Source organism: Thamnophis sirtalis, unplaced genomic scaffold, assembly GCF_051295495.1.
Source record: "Thamnophis sirtalis isolate CommonGarterSnake01/CBP01778 unplaced genomic scaffold, rThaSir2_p1.2 scaffold_7, whole genome shotgun sequence".
In the NCBI taxonomy this organism is placed as follows: domain Eukaryota; kingdom Metazoa; phylum Chordata; class Lepidosauria; order Squamata; family Natricidae; genus Thamnophis; species Thamnophis sirtalis.
This window is the reverse complement of record NW_028261387.1, coordinates 55,074,511-55,095,161: the sequence shown is the minus strand read 5'-3', so window position 1 is coordinate 55,095,161 and position 20,651 is coordinate 55,074,511. Positions and strand designations below refer to the sequence as shown.

At 36.3% G+C, this 20,651-nt stretch overlaps 2 long non-coding RNA genes across 4 annotated transcripts in view; one reads left to right on the top strand and one right to left on the bottom strand.

Moving 5' to 3' along the window:
- The window catches only part of LOC148044671 (uncharacterized), an 89,018-nt gene extending 85,844 nt beyond the window's left edge, over nt 1-3,174 (bottom strand). For both annotated transcript variants that reach the window (XR_015697335.1, XR_015697336.1), the window contains exon 1: nt 1,655-3,174. This is a non-coding gene — a long non-coding RNA (uncharacterized LOC148044671). The remainder of the gene's footprint in view (nt 1-1,654) is intronic.
- A 15,111-nt stretch (nt 3,175-18,285) lies between these two features.
- The window catches only part of LOC106543447 (uncharacterized), a 50,908-nt gene continuing 48,542 nt past the window's right edge, over nt 18,286-20,651 (top strand). For both annotated transcript variants that reach the window (XR_015697331.1, XR_015697330.1), the window contains exon 1: nt 18,286-18,816. This is a non-coding gene — a long non-coding RNA (uncharacterized LOC106543447). The remainder of the gene's footprint in view (nt 18,817-20,651) is intronic.

The window sequence follows — 20,651 nt, the reverse complement described above, 5'->3', positions numbered from 1 at the left end:
TGCTTTTTCAGTTCTCCGTCTCAATGTCCTTTCCAATGACACCCACACCCTATGCAAGCCTTCAGCATTTCTCTTTTATCTCCCTGCAGTACAGGTGTGTGCTTTGCTATCTTCAAGTCCCAGAAACAAAAAAAACATAATGAAAGAGAACGCACATCAGCAGCCTTAAGTATTTCTTTCTACAGTGATTTAGAGAACTTTGCATAATATTGACAAATCCATTTTTAGTTGGGAACAAAATGTCTAAAAATGCTCTACAATTTCTGGTGCTGCTTTAGTACAAATGACTTGGGCCAATCTCTCTCTTTCTCTCAGCTACATGAAGAGTTGTTCCTTTGAGGATGGGAAACCCATATATAATTGCCTTTGTGCTTTAAAACAAAAGAAATATATGAATACCTTAATGGTTTTTTAAAAATTGAGAAAGGATGGCCAGACCTTCATTTATAGTTCTTGCTTATGAACTGCCTCATTTAGCAGTTGTTTGAAGGTATAACAAATAGCTTGGAGTAGTCCTCGATGCTCTCTGAGTTTGGTTGTTTACTTGCAGACATTTCATTACCCAAACTAGGTAGCATCATCAGGTCTAGTAGTCAAGAATAGATTTGCATCCAATCCTCACATTTACAACCATTGCATCATGCCATGGTCATGTGATCACCATTTGTGAGCTTCAGAAGGACTTGCAACATAGAGTTGATAGAGAAGATGGAAGTAAAATCATAAATCACAGGCAGATGATACTCACCTTAATAACCAAAGGGGGAGATTATACACCCATTAGGGTGATGGGATTTTTCACTTAGCAACTGTGCTGCTGAGCAATGAAGTTGCCAGTGGTCACTAACGTGGTCATTAATCAAGGACTACCTTTAACTGTTTCCAACCCTGTCTGTGAGGGAAGTGTCACAGGCAGAAAAGCATCAGAAAGTGCACTCCCTCACAAAGAATCAAGGCTTGAGGAAACTTTCAGTTTTTATCATGTGAGTTTGAAAATACAGCCAGAAAACATTCCCGGGCAAATCTGCTTTATTTTTAGTCCTAGGTAAGAAATTATATTATTTATATTGTACTTCAAAACATCCCTAAATTGCAACTGATTTCCCCTGCAAATCTTTCAAAATGTCCAAACCCACTGACATCAGCACAAGATTTTCCAGCAGTGCTAAAGCTAAAATCCCATCTATATTTTCTCACTGAACCATTACATCATCTCATGGTTTTATTGCTTGGATGGCAGGCACCGTATAGAACTAAATGCCACTCCGCTAAATAATAAATATTGAGAATGTTTATGGAAAACTAGATGTCAGAGAAAAGGGTTTAGCTTTAGTCTAATACCAAAGCTCTCTGTAATATGCCAGTTTGGGTTGTGTATGTATGTATAAACCTAAACCCGCATAATTTAACACTCAACTCCTAACTTCAAGTCTTGAATGTATCTAAAAGCATCTTAGTAACGTCTTACCCTTAAATTGTAATGAGTCACAATTAAAATATCTGGAACAAAAGCCAAACAAATCACTCGAAGCACCGTGTGATGAACTGAGTGAGAAACTGAACAGTGTAGGGCGACTTGGGGATAAACGATTTTTGTTTCTTATATCTGCAAAATATTCCAGAAGCTGCGTGGAGTATAAAACGTCGTACTTACAAGCATGCAAACAAATGGCAGCATGTTCTTCTTTCCTCCTTTTCCCTTCAGCCAATAAAAATGCGGAGGTATATCAGGCAGAGCCAATAGCAAAGCTGAGAGGCCTCTTCAAGACTCACTTGTTCATTCTCGAAATAAACGTAGAGAATGGTGGGAGGCAGGAAGTTCTTGTGCTTTTTAAGGGTCGGACTGTACTTTTGCTGGAGAGGTGTCTCCACGTCTGGACATGCTTAGAGAGGACGGGTGAGGGGAAAACGAATGCAGTTAGTAGTAGGCGGGTATACAGAAAAGGTGTTCTCGATTTCCACCAGCTTACGCAGCCGGCCTTCTGAGGTTGAGAAAGGGTGCCAGTTAAAAGACACGGCAAAGGAAAGTAAACAAAAATATTTTTGTGTGTCATTTGAAGGAGTGACCACCGGCGCTGTTCATGCAATACGCCAGTGCCACAGAATTACAAAGGAGGAGTTTGACCATCACACTGGAAAACAGTATCTGTAATTTGAAACGCAATACAGCGGGACGAACTGCGTAGGAATGGCAGTCCGAGAAACTGAAGTGCGTCAGAAGAAGAGAGGAAATATAGGTAGTTAAAGATGGGATGCAAATGAACGCTGCTAGGAAGGTAAGATCAGCAATCGAATGATTAGCGTGGGATCTGGTTATTTTTGAATCTCTCCCATAAAGATTGGAGGCTTCTGCCTGTCTTTGTTTTGATTGTCGAAGAGAGAGAAAAATAATTACAAGAGAGTCTGATTTGGGTTCTTTGCCCATGACGAGCAAAAGCGATAGTTTCTGCTCCCCTCTAATCGATCGCTTCCTGCTCCTGGGCTTGGAATGCGTCGGGAGTAACGTAGCTGTCCGCAGAGCGATTGGGATTATTTTGCCTTGTTTTCGTTTTGGCAAGCTGTCACGAGTGCGCGGCCCAGTTAAGATGTGCAGCCACGTGGTGGAGCCGGTCGGAAGAAGAACAGCTCGAACTCGCCCAAATGCGGGGGGGGAGGCGGAGAGAGGTGGAGAAAAGAACGCCGAGCTCTTCGGGGGAGGGAAATGTTCTGTTCTGTACCGCTCGCTCCTGCAGTTGCCGAGGCGATGAGAGGCTGCGCCGATGATGCAAATGTGCAAACCGGTTCAAGAGGCATTAAGCGCCGCCCAGATCCTAAATTCAGCCGATGCTTCTGAGCCATCCCGCAGCCGAAGGTGCAGCCTTTTTTTTTTTTTTTGGCTTTTTCCTCGTGATAGTTGAAGTTATAGAGGACCATATTGGAAAAAAAGAGAGAAGCGGTTGTAAAGCTGCACTGTAATAAAAGCCCTTGTTTAGATAAAACAGGAATAGGAAATCGGGGGCCGTGCTGGTACATAACCTTAGAGTTGGAGATTACAAGATCCGCAGTGCTGGATCCTGCGTCTGTTCTTTTAATAATAAACTCTATTCAGGAAGATTAGCCCCTGATAAAAGAGGTAGACCGCATAATATTTGTTTTAACTTTGACGAATCAATTTATTATATATATAATATATATAATATAATATTATATATATATATATATAATATATATAATCATCTCAACTTCCGGGATACAGAAAACTATAAGCAATGTGTATTTGCAGTGGCGGAAATATTTATATGTACAATATATAGGGCATAAGCCACACAGATTGAAATATTGTGAATATCAATGGTTGGGGCGATGGAGCAGGATGCTTTAGAAATTTCACACTTCTACCAAAAATAAAAATGACATTTTAATTTTAATTGCGATTCTGCATTTCAAGGAATAGGCCACTAACTTTGCAAAAGGAACCAATCCTTCCAATAACCAGAAGAATAAGATGTGTTTCTAATTGGCACATTTTATTTTTTTTGCTTTGGGGACGAATTATTTGCTAAGCGTTCTGTTAATTATGAGGATGACTAAAACCTCTGGAAAAAATGAAATTACAGAATTAGCAAGCCACTATGTCACTATATAATTTTCATGTTTATGGTTGCAGTGAGCTGTATTTCTCAAACTTACTTTAAAAAAATACTTATGCAGTGTGTTATTTTAAAATAAGTGCTGTGGAAGTAATCCATATCTAAGTAATATTAAATCTGTGATCAAGATATATGTTTTAATTTTTTTTCCAGTCCCAGTAAATTTATGTTTGTTTCCTATAATTACTAACACTGCATTTTAGCTGTCTTAAAGTTGCATAGGCTTCTACATAATTATGATGAAATTGGATCTGCAAGATAGCCATGCCCTTTTTAGGACTTATTCCACCTCCTGCCCTGAAAACATAATCTGTGCTGGCATTCCGTTATAGTGAATGTGCTTAGTAATGGTTAGGTAGTCTTGGTTCAGCCTCCTTGTTTTTACAAACAATATTGGGTTTTCTTTGGGTTTTATTAAGCTTCAAGAATTTTGGATATGGAAAAGGTATCTCAATATAAAAGGATCCAGTTTTTGAGTCAATTGTTAAAGAGTTTTGTTTTTAATAGACCCCCATATTATCCTAACATGAAATGGATGCATTGCTTTTAAAAGAATGTACTAAATCTATCTCATACTGCAAATGTAAATAAATTTTCTGTGATTAACTGTGATTAAAGATGCTGCTATATCTCGTAGCAAAAAGCAAATGATACTATCAATGTACATATTAGAGATGTGGAAAGCATTCCAATCTGCTAATGGCTGTTTTGAATGTTCAAAACATGAAACAAGTTTCAAGTGGCTCTATTTTGAATATTCTGATTGAATTTCAATTGGACAATTAATTTGCTGCCCTTTTTGTTCTCCTAACCATTCTCCAACCTAATCTGTACAACAGCATGTGCCAATCAGCCCCCTATTGCTATTGAGATTGATAGAATGGGATGGGTAGATTTGTAGGTGGATTTTGTCCGGTTCATTATTTTGCAGGCAGGTCAGACAAAGATATGAATATTTATTTAATGATAGATACCTTTGGGTGGATGATTGAGAGTATCAACATATGAATTGTTGTGTTTCATACAAAGCTTGCTAATGTTCCTAGAGTTATGAAAAGAGTACTGATACATGTGGGTTTGGAAAACTTAATTTATTAAACTTTGGTGTGTCAATGCATGCTCTTAAAACTTGTTGATATTAAGAATGCATTCAAAATGGAAAAAATTATATTGGCCTGTCTTTGACAAGTTTGCATATTATCTGCTTATTCTTAAGCACTGTTGACATGATATTAAAAAGCAACAGCAATTCTCCCCCCTACATTATTTTCTTTTTACAGCCAGCAACAAAAAGATATAGCAGAGAACTAAACAAATACTTTTGCTGGGCCTAAACCTGGCAGAATGTTTACAAAAAGAATCTGTTACCCCAATTTCTTGGCAACATCAAGTATCATAAATTCCTATAGAAAAATAGACTAAGGAACTTATTAATGTTTTGAAAAATATCTTCATAGGAAAACTACAGTTAAATTTGATATTTTTAATGCTTCGGAGTCAGATATACTAGCAAAAATAATTTTTAAAAGATTAGTTTGGTTCAACAATTTGGGAAAGAAATGGAAAACACTGATTTTTTGTTGTAAAAAGTATCACCCGTTTAGATTAAAATATTTTTTCCAGTGGTTAAGAGCAGAGATGTATTGCACAGTTTCCCATAAGATTTATTTAATGTTTGAAAAATGCTTGGAGAAATTTTCTATTATTTTGATGGACCAATGATCCCATCACATCTGTCTACCTGTATAACAGAATTGGAGAGTATCTTGAAGTATCTAGTCTATCCCATTGTTCAAGTTGGAGCCCCTATAACATTTTGGACAAATGGCTGTCCAATCTTCTTAGAAACCTCCACAACTTCTGGAGGCAAGTTGTTCCACTAATTAATTGCTCCTACAGCCAGGAAATTTCTCTTTAGTTCTAGATTGGATTTCTTGGATTCCTCTTCGAAAAGACTTCAACTTCTACCTCTTCTCCTGCTCTCAAATGAAAATTTATATGGCTGCCCACTCTCATTGATTCTGTGTTGCTTTTAAAGATAAAACCCAATATAAAAACAATAAAAAGCAATAATCCCCTGCCCCTGGCAAACATTATGACCTTAAGGAATAAATCATTGGAACAACAGTTCTGAGTTCCAATTGTTTTCTGTGACTGTAGTACTTAAAACATTCCAAGCACAGCAATAGCATTCTGGGGGAATCTTTTAAAAGACAGTATTTTATTACAGGTCCAGAACAAAGCATTTTAAAATTTTGTTTTGTACATATTTTTATTATGATTTATGCTTCGAGCTCCAATTGTATTCTTGCTTTCAATATGATTGACTTTTTAATATAAAATAATATGGTTTTATTAAGAACTCTGACTTATTTCCTTATTTCCTAAATAATAATAATTTATTCAACTTATGTGCCACCCATCTCTCAAAAATAGAAGTGCAATCAAGTGAGGGATCTCATTTTGTTACCAAAAGCCTGGGTAAATGAGGCTTTTAGTGCTATGTACACATTACTGTGAGTATTTAAATGGTCTCATGATGCTCAACAAATACATTGTCTGTTTTATGATAGAATCAATTGAAAATTTAAAAAAAAATCTCTGTAATACATATAAAAAGCAGAAAAGCTATAGTAAATGAATACTTCCATTTTCAAATATTTAGATCATTTAAATGTGATAGGATTTCCTCACCATAATGATTCTTTATAATGGGGAAGGGGGCTTTCTTGCAACTAATTCCTTGAGACAAGGTAAATGCTTGCCTGGTCAGTTTCTTCTGTTCCACTCTAACCTATTTTGTTTATATCAAATAAAGCCAAAGGTACAGTATAAAAAACAAATAATTGAAACGCTGTGTGTTTGATTAGAATGTGAATTTTTCATGAAATATTGGAAACTGATTGTTTCACTTTTGGAATCAATTTGATTCCCCCTCATGTTTAACTATATTTATACTGCTGCTTTCTACGTGATGTTCCATAGCTGTGTGTCAGCTCCAAGGGGGAAATTTTGTAGTCTTGTAAGGAGTCTAATTACTCTACTTTCTGCATCAGTACTGCCTGCAAAAGACCAGGCCAAAAGTGAAGGATAGGAAAAATGGAATGTATCACTTATATTGGGCAATAATGGCTTCTACTCCTAAGCTATACATTATTTTTTTGCTGTTTCTTAGGAAGAAAAAATGCTTATTTCTCTTTATATAATTTTTAGGTTCTATGCTTTAATGAATAAAATTTAAATGATGAATATGAACGAGAATTATATAAAATTGATACAAATCTTGTTTTTCTCCCACTGTTTTGATACTTTGCATCATTCATTATTTCACAGGAGTTGTTTTAGATATTTCATTCAATTTGCTATGGTCAAAGGGACCATAGCATTCATAACCGATGCCAAAAATAGACAGGTTGCTTTCTCTGTTCAGGTGTGCTTTAAATGTATCCAAATGTTGTATCCAAATAAATATTTAGCTGTTTGAACCTTACATTCTTGGCCTAACTACTACATAGTTACTTATTATAGGATATCATCCCACCAGAAAAGATATTAAAGGCGTTATCAGTGACAGTTTTACTAATGTATGCATGGGTCTTCATATTCACTAGGTGCTTTGAGTAGTAAGCAAATAAAGGATTGAAATGAGTCATGAACAGAAGTGAAGGACTGTGCTATGTAAAGGGATTACCCCCCCCCCCCAATAGAATAGTAAGAATCCCAGGAAAAGTACTTCAATGTTAAGTGAACCCCAATCAAACCTGTACCAAATTACAAGTTTGACAGTGGAAGTCAGAGAAGAAAGGATAAGTAAGCAATTACAATGTTTTGAATAAAGACTATAAAGAATTGAGTGGTTCTTTGGCTAGACTTAGGAAAAGTACAATAAAGGAACCAATGGAATATGCTGAAAAGAGAAAAGAAAACTTGGAATAAGTTACAGTATTAGAGATTTTATTATTTTTGGATCTGTTAGTGAACAAGATAGAGTTGTTGGCAAATACACTACAGAAGAGCTGAAATATTTACCTGTAGAAAGGAGGTAACACTTCAGCATTGGGCAAGTTTCTACCAGGGATCTAATTTAGTCAATTCAACATTTCCCTCATGGATTTACCAGCAAGGTTTTTTGGTTAGATAGGGCTCTTCGGTAACTGGTGCAGTTCCCATTTATAGCAGTTTCCAAGTGTATGGTTAGTTGGATGTTTCAGAAGAAAATGGAACTTACTGAGTGGAGGAAGTTAGATAATGTTTATAGAAAATTTCCAGATACAAACAGCTTTTAAACAGAAAGGCCATATTGTACATTTGAGCGTTTTGTAGCAATATAAAAATATCTGTGTACATATCTGCACAAGTGATATACAAGTGTTTTTTAAAGAGTAGCAGAGGTGGTTTGCTCCCAGTTCTGCCCGGATCGGGCGAACCAGTAGTAGCGGCGGCGGGAGACTCCACCCACCTGCCCGGACATTTCTGTGCATGTGAAGAAGCGGCGCGCGTGAGCACTCCCGAACGGGTAGTAAAAAGATTGGCAATCCACCATTGAAGACTAGGGTATTGATATTGTAGAGGCATCTCTATATAGATTTGCCTTTGCTATCTTTAAAAATGAGTAGCTATTATCATAGGACTGTTGTCTGGCTTGTTCTTAACAGAAGAAAATAAACAACAAAAAGGATAAAACAGGCCTCAAATTGGAGGGTTCTCCATGTGCTTTCCCTGTGTGGCTAACAGGTAATAAAACCAAAGTATTTAACTGGAAATAGCAAATGCTTGTTTTGTAAACATAATTTCTGCTTATTTTCCTAGATCAGATCACTAAGAAAGCTCTTTTTCAAAAGCCTTCTCTAAAGGCTGCGAGAATAACCACTTCTATAATTGTAATTCATTTTTTTTCCTAATATACCTCTTTCTGGTTGCCAAGTAACCAGTTATATTGCTTAGAATTCATATTATTATAGTATCTTCATTGGTAATCTTAAGCACTACCCTTTTTTCAATTTATTTTGTATTTTAATTACTCAATTTAATGAAACAAGGAGAGGACATTCATACACATGTTTGAAACACTAAAGATGACTAAGGATATGATTTTAGGCCCTCTCTGCGGTAATCAGCTAAACAGGCCCCATGCTATGAGAATTCAGGTTGCTACGGTTACCTATGGAAACTAGGACTTTGGGTTAACTCAGGACATGGATGTACAAAGCTCAGTACCTCACGTCTCAACATCCGCTAATGTGTCCTTGCCTCTGTATCTGAGTCCCACCCCCACCCCCAGACTTTAGTTGTAGGATAACAAGCTGAAATTTACCTAACAGAATTCACCAGTTGTAGAAGTCTGCATTGAACTTTACACAATGGAATGGAGACCAGTACACCAAATATCATTCAAATTAAGCTGAAAGACAAAAAGACAGCTGTTTTAATTGGTGATCTGAGAAAGTTTTAGCCTGACATAAATATTGTTTTCTTTGTCCATTAGATTCTGAATAAGTATCATGCTGTAATATGTTCCCTTCTGAGAGGGTAGACAAGAATAGCATTAGTAGGATTTCATTGCAGATGTTGAACAAAAGAATATTAAGTAAATATTAATAAAAGAAAAGGAGTTAGGGAAATGAGAGATTAAGATAGGATATAAATCTTAGCAACTAAACATTGGATCTTGGTATGTCTCTAAATAGTTAACCTAAAAGGCTAAAGGTAGATTTTTTTTAAAGATAGTTACAAATTGTATATGATTATAAAATGACCTTCAGTATAGCAAACACTGGCAGTGTAAGATCTGGAAGTGATATGAAGATCATCTACTTCAGCTGTGTGCTCAGGACAGAAATCCATACACATAGTCCTCGACTTATGACCACTATTGATCCCAAAATTTCTGTTGTTAAGCAAAACAGTTGTTAACTGAATTTTGCCCCATTTTACTTGCCAAAGTTGTTAAGTGAATCTCTACAGTTTTTAAATTATCAACATCATTATTAAGTGAATTTGGCTTCCCCATTGACTTTGCTTGTCAGAAGGTTGCAAAAGATGATCACATGATCCCAGGACACTACAAGCATCTGAATTTTGATCATGTGATCATGGGGATGGTGCATTTTTTGTACTTGCGAAAAATTGTGATAAGTTACTTTTTCAATGCTGTTGTAACTTTAAACAGTCACTAAATGAATGGTTGCAAGTCAAGGACTACCTGTACTACAGTATTCCTAATGGATGACCATCTAGCCCTTATTTAAGCATCCCTCCTCATGCTTTTGATTCTTTCTTTACAAATGTAGGACTTGACATGAAATTCATCTCACTGGTTGCTATCCATTCTGTCTGTTGTTCCAACATGTTAAGGTTTTTGCTGCCAGCTCTTTCTTGAGCCATCTGCAGATGTGCTAACTGCATTTTCTTCATCCAAGTCATTTATAAGTACATTGAGTAGCGCAGGGAGCCATGCAGCCTGACCCAAGACATTTCCTTCCATGCGCCACAGAATCATTGACACCCATAGTTTCATATTTCATCAGTTCTGCATATGTTTATCTCCTGGTTCTAATTGGGAAGTCTCCTTTTGCCTACAAGGTAACAGTGGATTCTTCTTGATGAAAGATGAATTTCATAGCAATCACACCCAGCCTAGGGACAGAACCAGGTTTTAAGGGCTTTCCAGATCTGAAGAAAGTGGGAGCTGTATCTCTGTTATTTGAATTATTTAGTAATACTGAACCAACTTTTCTAAGAAACTCATTGACAGGTCTCTGCTACACATTTGATGTCATGTGAAAACTATTTTAAACTAGAAAAAATCAATATATAATTTAAAGTATAAAGAGTTAAGTGAAAAATACATCCTCCAAGTATGAAGTAATGCAACATATTTGCAGATTTCTGGTCATTTTTTTATGGCACAGTAGTAGCTTAGTCAGTAGTAGGTGGGTTAGATATAGCTTAGCCCGAAGGTTTATATGGTTTATATTGATCTAGCCAGAACTCAGTTGGGATCTGTGTAGGAAAAGGAAATGTACTGATGCATATTCACAATGTGATTAGGCCATATCCCTTCCTTCTTACTGTTGTAAACTTCTATTACCTGTATTGGGCAAATAATGGTCTGACTGAAATGCAATGCTGACAAACGATTTATTGCTGGAGTGACTGGAATTGCTAATTTACAGCTGCCTCTGAATATTTGGTGCATTGTACAGAGTATGGGAAACTATCTTGATGGAATACTGTATGTAAGAACCTAGGCAAAAGGGGCTTAATTTGTTAAGACCTGAGAAATGAAATGGTTTGAAGTAGCTCTGGCAGAGAGACCTCTCTGTTTCACTGAAGGATAAGAAAGGGAGGAAATAATGTATAACCCAATCAATCTTGCAAGATTGTATTACTAAGGCTAATTTCAATTTTAAAAATAGCTTTAATCTTCCTGTGGAATGATTTCCTAGTCTAGTCTCTAGTCTACATAGTGGATCATCATAGATGATTAGGGCTCAGACAAAAATGATGGGAATCCTGTTGCTTGGAAACATGGTAGGTGAGAGCTGTTCTTAAATTATGGAAGAGGAGCTAAGTGGTAAGTTTTAACTTTCAATTACTTGGGATGCCCACTTCTATTTCTTTGCTTTCTTGATCACCAGAGAATAGTTTTTGATAGTAGATCTAATATGTTCTCTATCAGCTTTGCTGTCATCATTCTGTGATAATATTTATAGCCATTTCATTGTCATTTTTTCCTTTAATAACTATATAAATTTGCTCTGGAATATATTTCCCATATAGTGCCGTGTCAGCTTTTACAGAAATGACCCAATTATTCTTTCATGTTCAGTAATAAAATGATATAATGGGTTAATTTTTTTCCCTGATGTTTATTGATAGGTGTTAATAATTTGATCATATAATATGAATCTGTAAGATTAATTATGATTGATACAGTATGTATGTGTGTAGATATGTGTGTAGATATATTTGTCCTCAGTCATTTTTCTTTATTTTGCATACGTGTTATTCTATAAATATGGATATGAAGGATGCCAGTTCTTCAAAACTAAAGCTGCAAGCATGATCGGTTGAATATTCATGCTTCATTTTAAACCTTAAAATGAAAGCCATGATTATTATGACAGAGCATGCCTTTTATTTTATTTCATTCAACCTTTCTTCTTAGGAAAAGATTATATGGATTTATTTCATGTATGTAGGAAAAAAGAAGTAAGTATATAAAACAAGCGCTGAAAGATGTTTAGCCAAATCTCCATTGTACTGAATAAAGACAACCATTGTTTGTTTTCTATTTTTTTATTTGTAAATGTGTGGTATTCAAACCTGTTTTATACACTGACCACATCTGGAAATAGTTCTCAAAGCCTGTTAATCTTTAAAGTGGCCTTTGGCAAATTATTGTTTTCTTTGCATTCTTTAAGTGATTAATGTAAAACTGATCAAACAGCAGATTTTCAGTTCTTTATCTACTACATTTTATGTTCACATTAAAAAAAATGGATCTTAAAGGAAATAATCTGGAATTTAGCCTATTAAGATGTGAAATACAACAGCCCATAAAATTAGAGTAAAAAGAAGATTTTGTTAATATATATGTTCTCTAAATTAGAAGAAAAATAAAATGGTCTCTTGCTGTTTGGTCTTCTGTCTCTTTCTTCCCACCCTCTCCATTCATGAGTTCTCTGTGAGCTCATGAAACATGAAACCTAGGAAAAAGTTGAAGTGTGGCTGTAATTGGGATTATTCTATTTTTAGTTAATCAGCAAGCGATGTGCTGTCCTATCCATGTCCCAGTAAAAAAATTACATAACTCTTAACTCTGTCTGCTGCAGTAGCAACTTCCTGTTTCCTTTGAACTTTTCTTTCTCTCCCTTTTTAAAAACTTTTCATGTCACTTTTAAATAACAGAATATTAAAGAATCTCACCATATATTTGTATTGGAAAGTTGAGTTGAGTGTAACAAACTCTGATACGTTCTTATTTCCATAATATCTTGGTTGTGATTTATTGATGTTTTCATCTATATAAAGCAAAAAATCTCGATGTTCCAATTAGGTAGCTAAGAACTATTTATATTCTTACTTATTTTGCAAAAGACAATTGACCCATGGTTTCCCATGTAAGTAATGGAAAGGAGAAGGAGAAAGAAGAGTGAACAGTCATGGTATCTATTTCCATTAAGGAATAGTATTGAGTTTTATGAGTGTTGACTCCTTTAAAAACGTAAGTAACATTTTGGTTTTTTACATTGCAAGAACCAGTATTGTTAAGTAAGCTTCATTTGCTTGATGCTTCTCAAAAAGGATTCTTTAAAAAGGGGAAGTTGAGGGGTCTTGATATTTTAAGTTTTATTATAATAGATTCTGAAGCTGCTGACAAAGTTATCAGAACTCACAGTTTACTATCAAATCTATTCTGTGCTGTTCCATCTTTTAATTCAGATGGTATTAAAATGATTATTTTGTGATTCTAAATGTATCTTTGTGTTTATGATAGTTCAACATTTTAATCTAGGGATGTGCAAATTGTACTAGGCGAATGATTATGCTCAAATTTTGAGTGACATTATTTTCTATAATTGTACCTGATTTTTTTAAAAAAAAGATTAATTTATGACAATTTCCCAGTGCCTTTATATGCTATATTCACTATTTTAAATGTGAGAATATTTGTTTACTTGAAATGAATAATTGATGATAGATTAACTTCTCTTTCATTTCTATTAGAAAATGGATTTCAAAACAGAGTTCCTTCTGTGTGTTGTAGAGATAGTTGGATGTCTATATGACAATTTTGAGGAATTATCAATTCCTCCCACAATGAAAAGTTTAAAAAGGGATATGCATGTTGTGTTTTTTTCTGAATTCTTGTTTTTTGCAATTGTCTTTCTGTGCTGGAGGAAAAAACTGACCATGTTTAGTGGGAAATAAGCCTGAAACGCCACATTCAAATTGAAATCTGAATAAATGCATACTTGTGTTTGTACTATACCTTACCAAACTGGAAACTATAAGAATAAATTATACATAATCTTCAGATTGTTAATAGCAACACAATCACCTTGCATTTCTTTACGTTGCTAGCATACAATATGTGCTTGCCTCTAGAGCCTTTTTCCTCATGCGTTTCTTCCATGACTCATGAAGTACAGGGTGCCAAACAGAGAATGGCTATTTCTGTGCCACCAGTGCAAACCCCACTACCTCCACTTATGTTGTCAAGTGAACTTCCATAGTAGGAGGCCCCTGTGTTCTTTATTCTTAGCAAATCTTTATGGAAATACCTTCAGCAATACTGATCTCTCCTGTTCAGAAGCTTGTCTTTTTTTCCTCTACTTGCAGCTTCTTGATATTTACTCACCTGTAGAGTGGGTAGGGATACTCAATATTAAATCCCTGTTCTGTACAGTTTCCTAAAATAGTTCCCATTGCTGATGCTGTCACAGCTATAACACAAGATATTTATCAATTGAATATAATTTACATATAAAATTAAATTAAGGACAGCAGCATCTCTTGGTGCCAAAGGACAATTCTGAAACCCACAATTAATTTCTTGAATGTGATTGCATAATTGTTTCTTATAAGGTTTACGATCCTGCATTGTCTCAGCATTACTAGGACTTTGTGTTCTGTATTTTAAGCCTGCTGTTAAGTTCCACTCTTGAGTTTTATTGCTGTTTGTTGCTGATGTGCAATTTCTTGTACTTCCTAAAATTAGTTTGCAAGAATTTTTGCAGCTATGCAGTATAAAACTTATTGTCTATTTACTGAAAAATTATCTTTATATTCCTTGATGACTTTAACATATAAATTTTAAGTAGTAGATAGCAAGCTTTAAGAATGCTTCAAATTTACTGTTAAAAATAAATTCAATTTTTTTGAAACCTAAGTCTCACTAAGGCAACATTCTACTCTCTATTGTCAAAGCACTGCATTTTATAACTTTTTATAGTTATTACATAGATCATTCAACAGGACTTTTTTCCTTCTTTATTATAACCATTATTTTATTTTAGGAGGTTTTGGAAAACTAAAAAGTTATTTGAGGAGCTTCTGTAATTCAATATGGACTTTGAATCTGAGTATCTCTAGTTTTAGATCAGAATCCTAGCCATCACAGCAGCTCACACACTTACTGGGAGGTGGGGGGGGGGGGTAATCTTTCTGTATTCTAAACCAAATCTGGTTTACAGATCAAAATTTACAAATTTAATTGAACTCCTGAATGAAATGAAGAATTAAAGTTACACATTCTTTGCAAGTACAGTAGAACATTTTTAATATTGAAACTTTACCATTTGAGTATAGAATCGCTTTCTGGGTTTGCATACTTATATATGTACTATATTTAGAAATGACTTCCGTGCTAAGAGGTTGAGGTAAAGGGTTTTTTGCCTACATCAATAACTACACCTTAGTTATTCCCAGGAAAGAACTTGTTTGGTGCTGCATATACTTTGGTGTTGTTTGATCTTGAGCTATAGGGTAAATAGGGGCTTTGAAATGATTTGTCATTGTCATCTTCTGAAACTACAAGGAATTTGCAGAGGTTATATAAATTATAGTTAAAGCTATTTTTGTCTCTCTAAAGTAAAACAATAATTAGTATTGTTGTATCCCTAGACTACCTTTTGAAGGAATTATAATAAGTGGTGGTGCTACTGGTGGAAGAATTGTTATGCATAAATATGGCCTTTAGATCATTATCTCATGTTTCATTGAGAGAGCCAGATGCCGTGAAACAATTATGTTGTGCATAGATTGAAGAACGGGAGTTTCCTATACCTAGTTTCAAAGAAGATGTGTGGCAGAAAGCTCTGTAGCAGTGTGCTGTTCTTTCTATTGTGATTGGTAATTATACTGCCCCTCTGGTAATTCTAGTTTTGTTCTTTGCATAGAGTCAAGTTTCAGTGGCATGTATTCTTGATCTACTCATATTTAATAGGTAAGAAGGCTTCTGCCTGTTATATGCTCTCTATACTTTTTAAGCTTCTGATTTCCATGATTGAATGAGTTTCACTATGATAACTTCAGTGCTGGTCAAGTAGTGGGAAGATGATAGATTTTCCATTTCTTAAGGGTGCAGCTTTCACATTTTCAGTACATCCTTGATGACTTTTTTAAAAGCAGCAGTAATTTACTTCCCATTTTAAGTTCAATAATGGCGTCCTTCTCTAATGTTGACACTTTGGATATTAGACAATGGCTGTTTTTCATGCTTTTGTTTCCATTCTGGAGAGAAAAATAAATATTCTGTTTCATTAAAGGGGAGGGGGGTATGAAAGATACTGCTTTTTAAAATGTACCCAACTGTTTCTGTTCGGGAAGATAAAACAAAACTGTGATTGTTGTAACTGTCTGCATTGCCATTTCTCAGTCTTTCTGAGACAAACAGTAATAAACTATGTCTGGCTCACATTACTAATTTAATTTTGAACTAGCAAGTCAGTGGAAATGGTATAATGTTAGAGACATATGTGGTTCTAGGTTTAGCAACAAACCGATGCACATTTTTGGTGCACATGTACCTCTCATGGCTGGCTGTAATCATTATGGTACAGTCTTCTTTTTGGAAACATTGTTCACCAATATTGTTGTTAGCAATTTGTCTTGTTTTAGCTCAAGGGAACACCATTGTGTTTTTTACTCTATAATTTGTCCATTACAGGTTGCTTTCTAATTATAAATTAAGAAACATATGGTCATGTTGCACTTTTAGGAACAGTTTGTACTCATCAGGCATGTGAAGGCAAGGCAGACTTTTTAATTTTTATTTTATTCTTGTTTTGATGAAACATCTTCTAATGTGTACTAGCCATCAGATGGCAATTCCAGGAAATTCTGATTTTTTGGAAAAGCTACTTTTTCTGAGATTATCCTCTTAAAGTTCTATTCATTAAAGGATTTGGGATCCAATCTAGTTTTTTTTTTTCCATAGAATTAAAATAGTTGCTTTTCTGCTGTTTTGCTGACTCACTGATAATTTGCAGTTTCATTGCTTTGTAAAATACATTTTGGCCAGCAAATCAAATGGGAGTCCATTTGGATCCATTTAGACATCACAGCAGGGATAAACACTTGCTTCATTCGAATTTCAGTTAAAGATGATTGACTGAAACTCTGGAGCATGAATAAAGGAAATGGCTGAAGAAATGCTGCTACAAATAAGTTCTTTGAGAGTTCTTGGGAGATTCATTTGTGCCTTGGCCTGTTTCTCCCTTCAGTGCCTGTCCTTTGCTTTTCATGCCTGTACATTCTAAGCTCAGTATCTTGGTGCATTGCTTAGTACTGTATGTGAAAACTTGCAGTTGTTTTTGTATGCATCTGTGCATAACAGATGTCACTATCAGGCTTGAAGGATTTTAAAATAGCTCAGTAAAGAAGGGGATGAGGAATTGCCTTCCAGTGCAAGAATTAAGGCTGGCATATTTCTGTGTAGGGTGATCACTCCAGATTTTTCGTTCATCTATGGTTTCTTGCTTTAAGGGAAGCTTCCTTCCATTTTTGAATTATGTTCTTTTGTCAAACTGATCATTTTCTTCCTTTCCTTAATGTTTCCAATTATATTCTTTCACTGTTGGAGCAAGCCTTTAACCTCCCAGCATACTTCCCAGTGGTAGAGAAGGGATTAATTTGTTGCCTGGGATTCAGGGAACGTCGCCCACACCCTTAGGAATATTTTGGAGGGAACCCCTCTGCTGCTGCCTAGCCCTGAAGAGCTCAAAGAATCAGCTGGAAAAGAAGAAGCAAACACTTGAGCCATACCACTGTTGGTGACTTGGACCTTCAGATTATATGCATCCGAATCTGATCTGTACCAAGATATTTTATCCTGTTCCTCATTGCCACGTCTTTTAATGGAAAGTGGCAGGCTTGACATTCATAACTATGGGTAGTCCTTGACTTACAACCATTCGTTAGTGACCATTCAAAGTTGCAACCGCACTGAAAAAAGTGACTTACGGCCATTTTTCACACTTACAACCGTTGTAGCATCCCCATGGTCACATGACCATAATTCAGACATTTGGCAACTGGCTGATATTTACGATCGTTGCAGTGGCCCAAGATCATTTGAACACCTTTTGTAACCTTCTGATAAGCAAAATCAATAAGAAAGCCACATTCATTTAACAACAGTACTAAGTTAATGGTAGTAACTTAACAACTACAGTGATTCACTTTACAACTGTGGCAAGAAAGGTCATAAAATGGGGCAAAACACTTTTAACAACTGTTTCATGTAAAAACAGAAATTTTGGGATTCAATTGTGGTTGTAAGTTGAGGACTACCTGTACTCATTCATATAACAAAAATGTGAAGCACTTACTGGAGAGTGTGCCTAGTCCTGGAGGAAAGCAAACTCTTTTCTTGGAACTGATGAGTGTTCTCTGTCCTTTAAAGGGGTTAATTCAGATAGTGCATGGCTGTTTGGAAACTGTTGTATTTCTTTCGGTCAGATCTTCTGCACACACTTGAAAACAAACAACTGTGTTTCCAGTTCTGCTGCCCCAGAGTGGTTCCTGCCACTCCTAAAAGAGTTAACTGAGCAAGTGCAGCAGTGGTGGAGCCACGAGAAGCTGATGATGCAAACGTGAGGGAAGAGTGGAAAAGAAGCAGAGAAGCCAAGGTGAGGAGAGAACAGGGAGATATAAATAACTTGGGTGCTTAGCTAGGGAGTGACTTTCTGTCTTGGTTTGTCCGGCCCTGGTACTGCTGGCATCGGCTCTCTAGGGGAAAGCTGCAGTTCTGCTGTTAAAACACAAGGAGCAGCCTGGAGAATTTTGAGCTGCGTCACACAGCTCAGAGGGAGAGAAGGAGAGCCAGCTCTGTCGATAGGTCTACTAGCAACAGCCTACTGCAGCAAGAGACACAGAGAGAGAGATCATGCAAGAGAAGTAATAACAACATTGGGAAGCATGGTTCCTTTTCAATCCAGCATGTTTTTTTTTCTTTAAAGAGACATTATTTGGGAACTTGTTGAAGATCAGTGAATTTTGTCCACTGATGGTACCGGAAAGATGCGACGCAATTAATCCCGCAAAGGTGGGGGGGCAGATATAGGAAGGGTTAATGGGAGGAAAATTCTGGAATATTCTGTGCTGCGGCAGAGCGAACAGAGGGTTGAGGACTGCACAGGTGTAGATGAACAGATCTCATGGTTCCTCTATTTAATACGTACGTATTTTTTTATCGGAGCTGGGGGGGGAGTTGAACTGAGTGTCTCACTTTGTATGTATGTGGCTAGAGGTATCTTTCTGCCCTGCCATTCCTAAAACTTTTCATCCAGTATTATTTTCCTATGGCTAAATGTTGTTTCTGTGTCCTGCATCAGACCAATGGAATGAAGGCACACGTTATAAAATGTCAATGCATAGCTAGCTATAATGCAGAGTCAAGAAATGAGAAAGGAAATAGAACAGTAGTTTTGCAGAGGATGCCATCTAATATCCCCTTCCCCAATTTCCTTATTAAATCAAGAAGTTGGCAGAGAGGTTTATCAAGACACCCTGGATCTTTAAAGCTGAGAATCTGTATCTGCAGAGTTAGGAAAGTGGCAAATAGACAAATGATGACGCAGGGATCTTTGCTTGGCATGTTGTTAGGTTTAGAAAGCATTGGTTGGGGGGTTGGGGGTGGAGAGGGGACAGGTACATTGTGAAGCCCCAGACCAGCTGACAGAGGGTGAGTTAAGAAGGGAAGATTGCATTTAAGAATTAAATGTCATCATTTTGGCGTCGGAAAGTTGTTTACCTTTCTCTCTGCGTGTCTCCATGTTGGCAGCCTTCCAGCTCACATGTGATAGTCTTCCCTGTACTGCTGCATCATTAACTGAGTGCCTGAGCTTGCACATGATTGGCTGGGGAGGGCTTTCATTCTAAACACTAATTTCTATTGGAGGGAGAAGCAGTGGCAGGTGAAATGCTGTCTGAGATTGGTTAGAGCCAGAATATCAAATCTAAATGTTCCATTCCAATTGCTTTAAAAGGGGTTCTGAACAGTTTGTGACTTAAAATGTTAGCTATTTGCTTTTATTCCCCACCCACTCCTCTCCTTTACAGCAAGCACTTTGGAATGTGTCTGTATTCTCAGAGCTAGTGTTTTAAAGAGAAAAGCAAAAAGCAGGAGCTTGTCTATTGTAGGTTACTTTAGTTTATTACTGGTGCAAGTGACGCAGAAGGAAAAACAAATATTCTGTGACTCGAGTTGCATCAGTGACAGGCATATTTCCGGCTGCTGTGAGACAAGCCACGATGACGTGACATTATTATAGCCTTCAGGAGAGATAACAAAAAGAGACTTTGGTGGGTGTCTATCTTTGCCTTTGTGTGAAAAAACTCTTGACTAAACCAAGCAGTTTTCTTCTGTTATAAACTCTCTTGAGGATAGAGAGAGATTGCTTGTTAGAGGAGAATCTGTAAAACGCTGGACAGAGCTTAGAACAAAACTGTGTCTTAGGTTACAACACTGTGAATCGAAAGTCAGTGCTGGATGAATATAGTGGTAAGAAATACAAAGTTTACTTTCTGGTTGTTTTATTTTACTTTTAAATGAGATCGTTGTGAGTTCTAAGATGGTAGGATAGTTGGGCAGTTGTGAACTATAAACTAGTTCAGGTAGGGGTGCTGGAAATCTTTCATTTATGATACATACGTATCTAAATAGATGTGTTTCTTTAACATTTCTGATCAACTTTGTTTTCCCTTCTGACCTATCCCAAAGCCAATTCCAGATATAAAATTATTGTGGAGAATGAAGTCTGTTTTACCTTCTTTTTCTTTTGGAATTTCAATGAAATTCTAAGCAATAAGCATTATCACAGAGCATGAGGGATTATTTCCTGTGGTACATTCTCATGAAATGTTCCAGTAAACTGAAGGATTTAACAATAATATAAGAATCTGTGTGGGTGACTCACTGGCATTGAGAGAGTCAAATATAGCCAGTTGTTCAGCAGTAGTTTTTTGGCTTTTGAACCAGATCAGATAACACTTTGATTCGCCATCTTGATT